The 13,554-nt window shown below is 38.2% G+C and overlaps 1 pseudogene; it reads left to right on the plus strand.

Moving 5' to 3' along the window:
• Nucleotides 1-437: 437 nt before the first annotated feature.
• LOC127222105 (keratin, type II cytoskeletal 8-like) lies at nt 438-1,899 on the plus strand (annotated as a pseudogene).
• Nucleotides 1,900-13,554: the final 11,655 nt, after the last annotated feature.

Below are 13,554 nucleotides of genomic sequence, written 5' to 3' on the forward strand. Positions count from 1 at the left end.
AGGTAAGAGACACAATAAAAGAAAAGTATAGCCCAAACTTCCTGATGAACACAGATAGAAAATTCCCCATAGAATGCTGACAAACCAAATTCCAGCTAACATCAGAAAGATTAAGACCAAATTCATTTCACTCAAGAGATGCAGGGATGGTTTAATGTATGTAAATCAATAAATGTCATCTTCCATATAAATAAATGCAAAGACAGAAATCACATGATCATCTAGTAAAAGCCCTTAACAAAATCAACATCCTTTCATAATGTTATGCTGAAGCTAGAGATGCAGGGAGCATACTTCAACATAATAAAGGCTATTTTCAACAAACCTGTAGCCAACATCATACTAAATGGAGAAAAACTCAGAGTTCCCAACAAGACCAGCAATAGGACAATGATATCTATTCTCTCCTCTTCTATTAAAAATACTGCTTGAGATGGCCTAGAAGCAGCTGCTCTGCTCGCTCTCAAACCTCTGTCTTCAGCTCACTGCCTTCACTCCAGACTTCACCATGTCCATCAGGGTGACCCAGAAGTCCTACAAGGTGTTTACCTCCAGCCCCCAGGGCCTTCAGCAGCCACTCGTACTGGAGTGCACCCGGTATGCCCATCAGCTCTTCCAGCAGCAGCAGCTACCGGGGAAACCTGAGTACCAGCATGGGTCTGGGCGGCTTCGATGGTGGGGCTAGTGTAAGGGGAATCACAGCAGTCATGGCAAATCAGATTCTGCTGAGCCCCTTGAAGCTGGAGGTGGATCCCAACATCCAGGCTATGTGCACCCAGAAGAAGAAGCAAATTAAATCCCTGAACAAGTTCACCTCCTTCATTGACAAGGTGCGCTTCCTGGAGCAGCAGAACAAGATGCTGGAGACCAATTGGAGTCTGCTGCAGCAGCAGAAAAAGTCGAGGAGCAACATGAACAACACGAGAGCTGTTATCAACAACCTTCGCGGGCAGCTGGAAGCCCTGGGCCAGGAGAAGCTGAAGCTGGAGGCAGAGCTTGGCAACATGCAGGGCCTGATGGAGGACTTCAAGAATAAGTATGAGGATGAGATCAACAAGCATACAGAGATGGAGAATGAATTTGCCCTCATCAAGAAGGATATGGAAGACGCTTACATGAACAAGGTAGAACTGAAGTCCCGACTGGAAGGACTGACTGATGAGATCAACTTCCTTCGGCAGATCCACAAAGAGGAGATCCAGGAGCTGCAGTCTCAGATCTCAGACACATCTGTGATGCTGTCTATGGACAACAGCTGCTCCCTGGACATGGACAGCATCATCGTTGCAGTCCGTGCCCAGTATGAGGAAGGACATCGCCAACGGCAGCCGGGCTGAGGCTGAAAGTATGTACCAGATTAAGTATGAGGAATTGCAGACCCTGGCTGGGAAGTATGGGGATGACTTGTACCGTACAAAGACAGATCTCTGAGATGAACCGCAACATCAGCAGCCTGCAGGCAGAGATCAAAGGCCTCAATGGCCAGAAAGCAATCCTTTAGGCTGCCATCGTTGATGCTAAGCAACATGGGGAGATGGCCATTAAGGATGCCAAAGCCAAGCTGGCCCAGCTGGAAGCCTCCCTGCAGCAGGCCAAGCAGGACATGAGCCGGCAGCTCATGAATGTCAAGCTGGCGCATGACATCGAGATCGCCACCTACTGCAAGCTGCTGGAGGGCGAGGAGAGCAGGCTGGAGTCTGGAATACAGAACTTGAGTATCCATACAAAGACCACTTACTCAGGAGGGCTGACCTCTGTCTATCGGAGACTCACAAGCCCTGGCTTCACTTTGCTGGGGGCTCCAGCACTTACTGTGGCACCAAGGCTGTGGTTGTGAAGAAGACTGAAACCCATAAAGGGAAGCTGGTGTTGAAGTTCTCTGATACCCTGCCAAAGTGAATGGCGACCGGAGCCTTTGTCAGCCTGTTTTCTGCAGCTGCCCAAGGGAGACAGCAGTATGGCACAGTACAGTACAGGCACACCACCAGAGGATCTGCCCTAGCCCTCTGGCAACCTTGGGAGGAATCTTCCATCTGGAGTACCTCTCTGACCCCCGCCTCCCTCCCAAACCCAATTCAGTTTATTTTCCAAAATAAAAGCCTTCATCTGGCGCCAATAAATAAATAAATAAATAAATAAATAAATAAATAAATAAATAAATAAAACTGCTTGAATGCCGGGCAGAGGCAGGATGATCTCTGTGAGTTCGAGGCAAGCCTGGTCTACAGAGCGAGTTCCAGGTCAGCCTCCAAAGATACACAGAGAAACCCTGTCTCAAAAAAAAAAAAAAAAACACAAAACAAACAAACAAAAAAACTTCTTGAAGTCTAAACTATAGCAATAAGACAAGAGAGGAAATAAAAGGAATACAAATAAGAAAATTTTCCAGGGTATTCCTATTTGTAGATAATATTCTGTATATAAAAGACCCTAAAAATCTACCAAAAAGGTTCTTACAGCTGATAAATTTCAGCAAACTGGAAGATACAAAATTAACACATTCAAATCAGTAACCTTCCTGCATAGCAATTACAATTTTTCTGTTTTATTTATCATTTATTTATGTGAATGTGCCAGCAGAGTTTATGTATGTAGCATACATGCTGGTGCTCATGTAGGCCAAAAGGTGACATTAAATCACTTGGAACTTGATTTAAAGACAGTGATGAGCTACCATGTGGGTGGTAAGAACAGAACCCACATCTTCTGCAGGAGAAGTAAGCAATCTTAACCACCACACTATCTCTCCAGCCCCGGAAGTGATCATTTTTTAATGTAAACAAATTATAGATTCCTTACTTATAGTCTAATGAAGAAATTATCAAACTACAATAACTAAATTTTATACAGAATTTAAAAAGAAATGTTACCAGATGCAGTGTGACATTTTCAAACTGAATGCATAAAGAGCTGCATGCATATATATTTTGAATATGAAGAGATTGTGCTGGATATGGCATAGTCATATAATAAACACAGCTACTCTGAAGGCTAAGGAATGATGATCACCATTTCAAGGCTGATGTATGGAATTAGTGGAAAGACTGTCTTAAAATAAGGTTTTCTTAAAGGGATAAACACATTACCTCAGTAGTACACTGATTTCCGAATATGTACAAGGCAGTGAGTTCACTCCTTGGGGAAGGTTTTTTTATTCTGGAGAGTGTAGGGCCAGTGAAATGAAAAAAAAATCTGTCTGTTACATGGGCATGCTTATTCTGCAATAAATGAGGCCATGTGAGTAGCATGTTTATTAAAGGAAACATTTTCTTAAGATGAAAGTATTAATAGAAAGTAATAATAGAAAATATAAGCAATATGGTTATTAAGAGGTGTGTGTGTTTTAAATTAAATATATATTGAGCAAATTACTCCTCAAATGTATCTTAAATAGCTCCAGTATATTTTTCTTTCATGTTCTTCTGATGTAGATTTGCTTCTGGTAATGAAGGGGACAGTTAGATACTAGCATCCTAAGATACACATCATAAACCTATATGGGGGTCACATAATGATGTGGTAGTTTGACCTGAGCCAGCAGGTGGTTCTACAGTGACATGTTCCTGAGAGAAAGTGGACCAGTGAACGAGTAGAGAGGACAGGACATTGGGATCAAAAGGTCTTGCATAAGCTACGTCTTTCTTATGCCAAGTAAGTTTAATAAGATGTGCAGCATCTTATAAACTAATTGCGGGGGTGGGAGTGTACCACAGTAAGCAGAGAGTTAAATCGGTGTTTACAAAGAGAACACAGATACCTATGCACAGCTTCCTTAGAACTGATAACCACAGCCTTTCAGAAGGAAAAACCAGGTTCTCTGGAACTGAAACCTTAACTTCTAGGTCCAGGCCTCATTCCCAAACCAGACCTTGCCAAGCCTGCCCTAGCCAAGAATACAGAACTAGTATTTCCTTTGTCCTTTCATTGGGGGCTCTGGGAATGCCTTGGATCAGTCTGGTTTCCAACAGGGTTTAGAAAATTTTGGCAATAGCAAAAGATTTTTGAATGTGTGATGAACCTACATTAATTCAAAAATCAAATCCATAATGAATCTGAGGTGTTTTCTTGCAGTGCTTGCCCATGCTTCATCCTGACTTCACTCAAGTTTCTGTTCAGAGTATAGAATATGCCATATTGCTATGTGCATGTGTCACAATACACAATGCCAAAGAAAACTGCTTGAAACACCTCAATTCAGAGTCAGGACTACTGTGTGCTATAAATTTCAATGATTTTAGTACACAATCCTCTGCTCTTACAGAATAGTAGTTTAATCATGAAACAAAGGCATTCCTTACTATGTGTCAAATTAGGATATCATTGGATAGTGTTATGTGAATGTTTGATTTTTTTTTTTTTATTTTGTGGTTTGGGTTTTCTTGGTTTTTTTGGTTTGTGGTTTTGGGGTTGTTGTTTGTTTTGTTTTCTGAGACAGGGTCTCACTATGTAGCCTTGGCTGGTCTGGAACTCACTATGTAGACCAGGCTGACCTAGAATGTAGAGATCTGCCTGTTTCTGCCTCCTGAATACTGGGATTAAATGCAGGCACCACCATACCCAGAAGAATGTTTGATTTAGAAAATTGCTATTTGGCTTGTTAGCTTAAATTTAATTTTTAAAATCTATTAAATATGTTTTGATTTTGAATTAAGACAAAATTACCCACATTTTCTTCCATGGCCTTAAATATAGATCTGCCATTTTTGCACTACATAATTATGTAAAGTATCATTCTCAGTACTGGCAATTATAAATTTAAAATATCAATCAACTCTGAAAAATGTATAGGTCCTATGTTATGAAATACTCATCCAAAATCAATTCTTTATGTAAAAATAAACAGGTGCATCAATGTCATTAGTATGCAAGTGTGCTTCCATCTTTAATATTAAAATTATATTCATACCAAAGAATGACTTTAATATAAATTTGTTTATAATCTAAAACTAGAAAATGGTTGTATAATAACTATTTTACATACTATACACTCAGGAAGACATACATATTTCCTGGGGAAGAAGAAGACACAAGTGAAAGAGGTTTAATAAGTCCTGAAATAGATCATTATAACTTTATATATTTAGGAATTATTTTTTAGACATTATTCTAGTTTACATTCTGCTGCTGTCAAAAGCAACTTAGGGCGTTAGGACAAAAACAAAAAGTTCTACTTGGCTGACACTTCTGTTTCATAGTACATCATTGAGGAAGGCACAGTAATAACTCAGGGCAGGAATCTGGATGCAGGAACTGAAGCAGAGACCATAAAGGAACGCTGCTTACTGTCTTGCTCTCCATGGTTTCCTCAGGTGTCTTTGTTATACAGCCTAGGACAACCTACCCAGAGGAGGCCCCATTTACAGTGGGTTGGGCCCTTCCACATAAATCATTAAGCAACAAAATGCCTCAACAGGCTAGCTTGATCAAGGAATTTTCTCAGTTGAGGTTCTTTCTTCTCAGATGATTCTAGCTTTTATCTGGTTGACAAAAAAACAACCAGCATAGGCACACTATTTGTATAAATGAAATTTTATAAAAATGCAATAATGTAATATGTATTGATGATAGGTATTTTACAACAAAACTTAAATTTAATAAATATATCTCTGATATGACTATAAAAAGAATCAAATAAGAATGGACTTCATAACTCCCTGAATTAGTTATTAAAAATCAAATATATGTGCATATTATTGTATCATATATTATTTTGAATGAAAATAAATGTACAGTATTTGGAATTTATCCTTACATATCTTAGGCATACAACGCATTCTTGCTACCTTGTATTATCATTTTCCACTTCTTATAAACAACAAATCTTATAAAAGTCAAAACTTGACACTGGCTTTAGACCAAAGGGAAGCTTTTGAAAACTATTACCCTATATAAACAACCTGCTTCAAATTTAAGGTCAGCCCTGCTCCTAGGATTACTAAGCCTGATCCATTTTCAAAATAAAACAGTTTGTTGAATTTAGGAGTGCATCATTATCTAGATATAAGTTGTCCACCTCATCTCTGAATCTCACCAAAAATTGCCTCCTATGATCCAATGCCCTTCTGTCACTGGAGCTTTGCCTACCTGTTTGGTTTGGGATTGACTTTTACCAGGCATATTAATTCATGTCTGACCCTAAGATCCCAATTATTGGCCCTATAGAACACCCAATGGTGTTTTATAGTTTTCTTAGGTAAATTTATTACTAAGATTTTTATTCTTTGGGGTATGACCATGGCAATTTTCTAAGTTTCTTCTTAAAATCGTTTAATGATAGTGTGTAAAAATACAACTGGTGTGTGTGTATACACACACATGTATATACATAAGTGTATGAGTGTGTGTGTGTGTGTGTGTGGTGTTGAGCTACTGTAAAAGTTGCTGGCTTGTATTATTATCTCTACTAGTTGTGAGTTTTTATAAATTTTTTTTAGTTAGTATTTTCTATACAAGAGATCAATTTATCTCACAGGAGGGACAACTTTTAACTTGAATAGAGTTTCTTTTTGCTCCTTTGTCTAATTACCATAGTTGAAAGTTCTACTACAACACTGACTAGAAATGGCAGAACCTGGAATCTTTTCATTCCCAATCCAAAAGGCTTTCATTGAAGCTTTAACTCATAAAGATACACAGCTCCTTGAACTCTGGGTCATGACAACATGTGAGGTTACATAATTGAATGTGAAGTTCATAAGAATTTAACTCAAGATTCCACAGAATCAAATATCGAGCCAAGATTTAATTGTTCATACAAAATTAAAGTAGCATGTCTATCTCCTTATTATTCAATTCTGCTTCCATATCTACTAATGATAAAATTATATGTACACCAAAAATGGCTTAAAATGTTTTTATAAAAAAAAAAAGAACATGAAGTTGGGTATGTATTAAGATGGGGAGGATCTGAGATGAACTGGAGGGAAGAGATGGATATGATCAGAACACACCCTACAAAATTATCAAAGAATTTAAAAAACATCATATTATGCATATTTATGCTTTATTTTCAATAAGTACTTTGATATGTATGCTTACTTTATACAACTGTATAGCCAAGGTAAATGTAAAGATTGAGAGCCCATGAGTTCCTGCTCTATCAATTTCCCCACCAAACTTCAGCTTTGGTGCCATCTCAGTATCTCTCCACACAGTGCTACATGCCCCTGAGTTCCCTGTTCTCAGGAGACAGGATCAGCCTGAACCAGCCCCAGTTCCCCAGTATAGTCATTCCACTCATTCCCCTTAGAACTAGGGAGTGTGTACACCACAGTCACAACCTCAGTTTGCCCAAAGAAATCTGCACATTTCCCCACAGTTCCTCTCTATGACCAACTGCTAAGGCCCTACTAGATTCAGACCTAGTAATCAATCCTATTTCAGATCCCAGCCCACTCTAGTGCCAGACCTACACTACAGTTGTTTCACAAGGTTGCTTTGGGTTATGACCCTGATAGGAGTCCCCATGGGGCATCTACCCAGCCCAGCCTTGCCTCTGTTCCTTCAAAGCATCCCCAAGATGCTAGCTTACCATCACACCTTAGATTTCCAGCCTAGTGGGCTAAAACTCATACAACAATAAACACACATCCTAAATCCAGATAACTAGAATCATTGCAAAACGACAATTTGATAAATCAAAACATTGTACATTGTTTCTCTTTACCCCTACACACACACACACACACACACACACACACACACACACACACACACACCATCAATCTCACGCCAATGGCTTCTAGAAAGAGCAACTTAGATTAAATTCAGGAGACAGAACTTTAAACTGTCCAACAGTTCAAAGAATTCAGAGGTCACAAATAAGCACAAAATTACTGAAGTCCAAGAAAACATAAGCAAGTAGCTAAATAAATAAATGAGGACAATGAAAGATATAAAAATCTAATTTTAAAAAGATACAGAAACACTAAGGAAGATGCAAATTAAAATGAAACAATGGGTGAAATACTCAATAAACTTAATAAAAAGCTCAGTGAAAAGCATCACCAATAAAATGGGCCACATAGAAGACAGGAAAGCAGAGCTTCAAAACAAAATAGAAGAACTATCAAAATATCCAGGAAGCTTGAGACACTATGAAGTAAGGGCATAGACAAAGGAAAAGACTACTATACTAAAGACATAGAGTGTAGTTTCAATAAAATCACAGGGGAAACTTTTCCAAAATCTAGAGAGAACCATGAAAGTACAATAGCTCACTGAAACCAAAATAGGCATGACCAGAAAAGAAACTCTCCATAAAATATTACAATCAAAACACTAAAATCACAGGCCAAGGGAAGGGTACTGAAAGCTGCAAGAGAAAGGGGGCAAGTCTAGTATAAAGGCGGGCCCATCTGAATAGCAGCTGATTATTCCAAGTCAACTTCTAAAATTAGAAGGACCAGAAAGATGGACATTAAGTTTTGAAATATAACAACTACCAAAACAGATGTTATACTGTTACAGACTAGAGTTTGTGAGGATGTGATCAGAACCAGCGGAGCAACCCTGAATCCATTCCTGAGTCAGGGTGTGTGGACAAGGAAAAGGCTAGCTATCAAGGATGAAAGAAAGAGACATAATATGATGTCAGGAGGGCAAATTCAGTCCATGCTAAATGTGCCAGTTTACTCATACACCAAATTTAAGTAATCCACCAAAGGTGGGGACAATAACAGAAGACTTCTATTATTATGTATAAAAGGCAAATAGCAATTATTTCCCCTAATCCTAAAGGAACTCCATAACTGCACAAACTCTCTGCCTTCAGGGTGAGTGTAAACCTGTCAGGGCCCAAGTCTAATGTTATTTAGATAGGAACCACTCATCACAGAGGTCCAGGCCTTTAAGCTAATGTCTTAAGGACAATAAGAATGATTTGAGTTCTCTGAACTCACAGGAAGATGGAATGAATTCCCATATACAGTCCTGACACAATACCCTAACAACTACCTATCAAATCTGAAGAATAAAAATTTTTCATAACAAAAACAGACTAATGGAATACATGACCACTAAACCAGCTCTAACAGTGGACACTGGCAAAGTGTAACCACAATGAAATGGGGGAATATACCGGAACTTTTCCTCATCGAGCTCTAAGAAAACATCAAAATCCCAGCAAAATAATAGTAAATACCATTCCTTTTTCAACTCCAATTATTAATGGTCTCAATTTCCCAATTAGAAAAAAGCAGCAGAGGAGAAGACACCTCACTATCTAAAATAGACACCACCTCCAATGGAAAAGGCACTTCCAACAAATGAAATTAGAAAGTGTAGCACAAAAAATAAAAAGACCCAGAAACTGATACTTCAAGCTGTAGACCAGAGAAGCAAAGTAGCTAAGCCAGTAGATTTTATCTCTACCCATCTGAAATGACAATCCTGTCTCCAGGAATCTTCAAGAGCAAAAGCTCTCACTCAGCTCTTGTCTCTTCCCTTTTATTCCTTTCTCTGCCCAGCCATATCACTTCTGTCTCCACCTCCCTAGTGCTGTATTAAAGGTATGTGATCCCAGGTGCTGAGATCACCTTTCTGTGAGCTGTTTCTCTTTGAGACTAGATCAATTTCATGTAGTCAGTGTGGCCTTGAACTAAGAGAAATCTGTCTACCTCTTAATCCTGAGTCCTGTGATTAAAGGTGTGTACCACCACTGCCTGATTTCTATAGCTTGTGGATGGTGTTTGCTTGTCCTCGGACAAGCTTTAATAAATCATAAATAATGTATCACCACAAACAGGCATAGCTTTCTTATATTCAGTAAAATAGACTTTAAACCAATTCTAATCAGAAAAGATTACTTCATGTTCATTAGTAATTAAATAATCAACCAAAAAGATATTCAGTATGGAAGTTAAAAAAAAAAAAAAAAAAAAACCTTTAAAGTAAGTCTATCGTCTATTGTATGAGCCAGTTATAACACTCTTGGGTATATACTCAAAAGACTTCATAGTCTACTTTAAAGATAATTGATTATCCATGTTTGTTGCCAGTACTCACAATAGCCAAGAAATTAAAGTAGCCTAAATGTTCATAAACAGAATAACAGATAATGAAATGAGGCATATTTACATGATGGAATATTATTCAGCTATTAAGAAAAATAGAGTTGTAAAAATCACAGATAAATGGATAGAACTGAAAACATTCATTGTAAGAGAGGTAACCTAGACTTAGAAAGCCAATTGTCACAATCATTCTCTCATCTGTGAATGTTGGCTTTAAAAACTCAGATGTGTATTTCTTTGGGAACAGTCATAAAGGTCAGCAAATTAATAAGGGACATTCAGAGGGACTTACAAAGGAAAGGAGATATAATGTACTGGTATGAGGGGTAAAAAGAATAATAGAATAGGAATATACATATATATATATATATATATATATATATATATATATATATATTTATGGAGAGTTTAAATGAAGTTACCGTATAACTAACAGGGCAAAACATATCAGACAAATCTCATTAGATAATCTACCAATATACCTTAAGGTTCTATAAAAATAAAAGAAAGACCAAACCCAAACATATCAGATGGTTAAAATATATCTACTCCTATATCTATATGTAGGTATAGATATTTATATAAACACACTTATATATTAGTAAGGATTAGTAAAACAGTAAAAGAACAATGCATGCAATTCATCAAACAAAAATAAATTGTACCATGACAGGAAGGATTTTATTATCTCCTTTAATGTTATGCTCCTTTAGTGCCAAGTGCAGGAATTAACCATTTGGAGCAATAAAGATAGAGATCAGTATGGCGGCGGTTCCTCTGGAAAATGGGAATCAGTCTACCACAGGACCCAGCAATCCCACTTTTAGGCACATACCCAAATAATCCACATCCATGCAACAAAGACATCTATTCAACTATGTTCATAGCAGCATTATTTGTAATAGCATGAACATGGAATCAACCTAGATGCCCCTCAGCTGAAGAATGGATAAAGAAGATGTGACACATTTACACAATGGAATACTATTCAGCAGAAAAAACAATGGAATCTTGAAATTCACAGGCAAGTGAATGGAACGTGAAGAAACCATCATGAATGAGGTCACATAAAGAGGAACATTGTATGTATACACTCACTCATATATGGATTTTAAACTTAGAACAAAGGATCACCAGTCTATAATTCACACCACCAGAAAAACAAGGATACAAGGAGGAACTTAAGAGATTCATACAAGGTCCCTCACAGAATGGGAAAGGAACAAGATCTCCTGAGCATACAGGGAGTGGGGGTGGAGGCAGTGAGTGGAGAGGGAGCTGGGAGAAAGAAAGGGAGGAAAGGAAAGCATGTGGGACTAGGAAGATTGAGTCAGAGGAGGAATAAACAAGAGAAAGAGAGACCATAAAAGAGGGAGCCATTATAGATTTGAAATGAAAACTGACTCTAGAGAAATGTCCAGAGACCTACAAGGATGACCCCAACTAACAATATGAGCACCAGTGGAAAGGTTACCTTAAATGCTCTTCCCTGATAATGAGATTGATAACTAACTTATCTACCATCAAAGAGCCCTCTTCTAGTAGCTGATGGAAACAGAAGCAGACACCCACAGCTAAACACTGAGCCGAACTGGAATCCAGATGCAGACAGGGAGGAGTGATAAGAAAATGGGGACAAGACCAGGCTGGAGAAACCCACAGAGACAGCTGACCTGAACAAAGAGGAGCTCATGGACCTCCCCCCAGACTGATAGTTGGGAAACCAGCATTGGAACAGCCCAGACCTCCTGAACATGGGTCATTTAGAAGGTCTGGTCAGTCTAAGGGACCTCTCACAGTGGAACCAGTATGTATCTCTGGTGCAAGAAAGGACTTTGGGAGCACATTCCCCATGGAGGGATACTCCCTTAACCTAGAGGCAGAAGGGAATGCCTAGTCCCTACTCCAAATGACTTGACAGATTTTGTTGATCCCTTCTGGAAGGCATCACCTTTCCTGTGGAGTGGGGGGTGGGGGGTGGGATGGAAGGGTGGTCTGAGGGCATGGGAGGGAGGGAGCAAGAGAGGGAGGCAGAGAGGGAGAGGGAACTGAGATCAATATGTAAAATAAGAAAAAACAAAAAAGACAGAAACAGTTCAAAACTAGATGTAAAAGAATAGGTTTTTGAGAAGACTAACAAGATTGAACAGCCCCTGGTCAAACTAACTAAAATAAAAAGATGAAGATTTTAAATTAATAAAGTTAGAGATGAAAAGGGAGGTCTTACTACTGACTCCAATACAGAAGACATTAGGGAATATATAAATTATGAAAAGTTGAAGGATCTAGAAGAATTGGATACATTTCTAAACGCATATGACTGACTAAAATTAAAGACAGAAGATACAAACAATTTAAAAGACCCGCAACAAACATTCAGATTGAAGCAGTAATTTAATATCTTAACAAAATGAAAAGCCCAAGACCCAGATGGATTTATTGGTGAATTCCATCAAACCTTCAAAGATGATCCCAACTGCAATGCAAAATAGAAAGGGAGGAGACTCTATTATACCAAACTCACTCTACAAAGCTAGCATAACCCTGACATCAAAACTGGATAAAGACATATATGTTCAAAAAAAAAAAAAAAAAAAAAAAAAAAAAGGAAAGAAGGGAAGGGAAAGGAAGGGAAGGGAAAAGAAAGGAAAAGGAAAAGTGAAGAGGGAAGGAGGAAGGGTGAAATGGAGGAAGAAAGGAAGGATGGAGGGAAGGGAGGGAGGGAGGGAAAGAAGGAGAGAGGGAGGGAAGAAGTTGGATAAACACCAATCTCCCTGGCAAACACTGACACAAAAATTCTTAACAAAATACTTGAAACCATAAAGATCACATAGAGAAGATCACATATCATAACTAAGTTGGTTTCATCCCGTGAAGGTAAGGTTGATTCTATATACATCAATCAGAAATATAATAATAATATTGATAGACTTAAAGACAGAAGTCACATAATCAATTGAAACTGAATTAAAGACCCATAGCACTGAAAACAATAAGGGACATAGGTCATAAATATAGTCAATGATTATAACCCTAATAATACAGGAATTTACAAATGGAGTTACTACTTGAAATTGGTAAATCTCTGAAAAGCAAATGAAATTTCCAACAAAGTGAGCAGACATCTTGCAGAATGAGGGGGATAAAGTTTTGGCAACTAAAAAACATACTTCAGACAAGAGTTTAATGTCTAAAATATACAAGGCACTGGAAAAAAAGTAACACCAATAAATAACTATGAATCTATAAATGAGTCATTAAACTGAACAGAAAATTCTCAAAAGAAGAAATATAAATGACCAAAAATAATTTTTAAGTATTAAAAATCTTTGCCTATCCAAGAAATGCAAATTAGAACTACTTTGAAATCCCATCTCATTCCAGTCAGAGTCAAGAAAGATTACAATAAATCTTGGAAAAAATGTTGAAAAAATGGAACTCCCTGATACACCCACCTACACCTGGAGGAAAAGCGACCCCTGGAGCCACAGGCCTGATGTGCACTGCTTGGAGGAAGAGAGACCCACAGAGGCACAGGCTC

The sequence above is a fragment of the Phodopus roborovskii genome, unplaced genomic scaffold (assembly GCF_943737965.1).
Source record: "Phodopus roborovskii unplaced genomic scaffold, PHOROB, whole genome shotgun sequence".
NCBI lineage: Eukaryota > Metazoa > Chordata > Mammalia > Rodentia > Cricetidae > Phodopus > Phodopus roborovskii.